The sequence below is a fragment of the Mastomys coucha genome, unplaced genomic scaffold, assembly GCF_008632895.1.
Source record: "Mastomys coucha isolate ucsf_1 unplaced genomic scaffold, UCSF_Mcou_1 pScaffold13, whole genome shotgun sequence".
Classification (NCBI taxonomy): Eukaryota; Metazoa; Chordata; class Mammalia; order Rodentia; family Muridae; genus Mastomys; species Mastomys coucha.
Window position 1 is genome coordinate 54,329,963 of NW_022196895.1, and position 2,915 is coordinate 54,332,877.

A 2,915-nucleotide genomic window follows, 5' to 3' on the forward strand; every position below is an offset into this window, starting at 1 on the left:
TTCCCAGTAGAGAGCTCTATTTACTGTGACAATGAAGAGACATTTCAGATGTCCTTACAACACTCTGGCTCTGGATGCTTAGAGTTAGCAGCTCTCGGACCTTGCAATGAGAAGTTCGATAACAAGGACAAAGGGCCTCATGAGGATAGCATGCAGCATTCTTCCGCACTCCCTGTGGGGTAATTGATCAAATTCCCTCTGATATTTCCCAGGAAGGCATGCCCAAATCTTACAAGGGTGTTATTCAATGCATTTTTGGCAAGCGTTTCATTTAGAGCGGTTGTGCCAACTTCTAGTTGACTGATAAAAAGGAGAATTCAATGTTATCTTGGTTTTGGAGCCTGGCATCTTAACAGAATGGACAATGTATTGTGGTGGAATGAGTATGCTGAGTTTCAAACGGAAATAAACTTGAAGAGGGAGCTCTTTACCTGCAGTGCCTTAGAAAATCTCCCTGTTTGTATTGTAGATAGTGGCTTTCTAAGTTGAATACGTTATTAGGACTGTTCTAATATTTTACTAATCCCTCTACTTCACATTTTCTTGCCTTTGTAATGGCGATTTGCATTCGTTTCCAAAATAAGTAAAGGTGTGATTCATGATGTGAAAGAATATACTGTCTTATTAACAGAAATATTAACTTCTATATTTACATGTAAAATTAGTACAGCAGGGAGGAAGAGCCATCCCCTCCCCAAAGGCATAGCCTTGTGTTAGTTGCATAAATAATCCCCAACCATGCTCACATAGGCAACCCTAAGTAAACCTGTTATGTCAAAGAAAGAAAATAAACAAACGACAAAAACGACTTTTGCAGCTCCTTCCCCATTTTACGGAAAAGAGGAAGAAAAGCATACCTGGGATAATAACAGGTCATGCTCTGATCACTAAACATTAAATATTCCATACAGCCATATGTTCGTGTATGTGTATATGTATGTGTATGTATATGATATGTATATTATGTATACATCATATGTTAAAGTATCTTTAAGTCTAATTCAACTATGGGACTTAAATGAAAGTATCTGTAGCTCCACAGAGAGCATGTTCATGCCTGAATCTATAACTTGGTAGTAGTGAGAAGTGAGAAGTGCTGAATCAAATATTCTATGAATTATTTCTTTGAAACTTGGCAAAAGTCAGCATGTGCTATTTTTACTTTTAACTTTTATTGAAAATGGTTATTTTTTCTCATGTAATATATCTAGATTATGGTTTGCCCTCCCCCTATAGCTTCCAGTTCCTCCCTACCTCTCCTCCTGTCTAGATCCATTCCCTTTCTGTCTCTCCTTAGAAAACAAAAGGACGGGGCTGGAGAGATGTCTCAGCAGTTAAGCTGTTCTTCTGGAAGGCCTAGCCAGCTTCATTTCCCAGCACCCACATGGCAGCTCACAACTATCTGTAACTCAAGTTCCAGGGTATCCAACACCCTCACACAGATATACATGTAGGTAAAATACCAATGCACACAAATTAAAAATAAGTGAATTATTTTTTTTAAACAAAACAAAACAAAACAAAACAAACAGACTTCTAAGGAACAATAATAGAATAAACCAAAGTGTGCTCCTGCCAGTGCTAAGGCAAGTATTACTTGGGTTTAGGGTGAAAGTGATACAGCAAAGAGGTTTATTTGAGTCATATTGGAGCTGTGCTTTGAGGAGGAAGGCTCTTGTCTGGGCCATGGACAGAAGAACACCATGATTCATGCTGAAAGCAGAGAGTGGTGTAGTTTGGCAGGAATCAGCATGAACTAAAGGAAAGAGAAGTTGGGGGAGGGTGGGAAGTAATGAATCTTATGATTGATTTAATCTACCTTGCAGAGTGGCTGGCTGGTGTCTTCAGATTATCTGTTCCTTTCGATCATCGCAGTATATTCTAGCAGCTAAAGAGCTTCTTTAATTCCTAGAAAAATGTTTTAGGTATCTCTCTTGAGGACACACCAATAACTCCATTATAGTTTTATTTCATCTCTTGAGATGAGCAGACATAAATCTACTTAATATAAAATAGTAAAATTTTAACTACAAATAGTCTTAAAAGGTTCATAACTTATAAATAATGCACCACTTGGCTTCCATAACTACTAGAAATGGATTGAGTGAAAAGAAAAAGAGTAGGTGAAATAATGGTCAGTGAATATGGCGTCTGCTTTCAAGGTTTGATGCTGTGGGAGCTCATGGAAATGAGGGAGTGTGGCTGACTCCAGGCTGTGGACACAGCAGAAAGATGGGAGAGAAAATTCTATAGTTTATCCTGTATTTGATAATGAATCAAATTGTCCTATTAAGCTATTAGGGCTTGTACAGAAGTCTTACCATGCTGGGAATTTTTGTTTTGTCTCGTTTTGTTTTTGTTCAGTATAATATGGCTAATCTATAAAAACATGTTTTATCTACATATGTACTGAGCATAAGTAGCATGGCATGGCTATTGTACGAGCCCTGAAGCTTCAATAGGATAATGCCCCAGAAAGGGAACCCATCAAAGACCAAAGTAATGATTTGCACCCATAATTGTACCGAAGTTCAATTTAGTGAGCCAATGAAATGTGTTGGGTTACTAACAGGAGTGTGAGTGAGCTCTTACTCAGAGGGACATCGATAACTCGGAAGGCAGTTGCATCACCTGGAAGCACATTTCAACAGGGGCAATGAGGCTGGAAAGCTGCAAGCAGGGAACTCTGAAGGTAGCTTGATGGGTTTAAGAATCTCCTTTCTGAGGCTCTGCTGAGTCCTCCCCAGGCATCTGTTTGCTCCTCTACAAAGCTGGGAGGTGTCCTCAAGAGTCTTCCAAGTTTCAAAGAGGCATACCTCAGGCAAATCTTTGCCAATTATATCTCTGAGAGATGGCTGGTTTCTAGAATATACAAAGAACTCAGAAAACTAAGCGTGATAAATATTAATAATGAC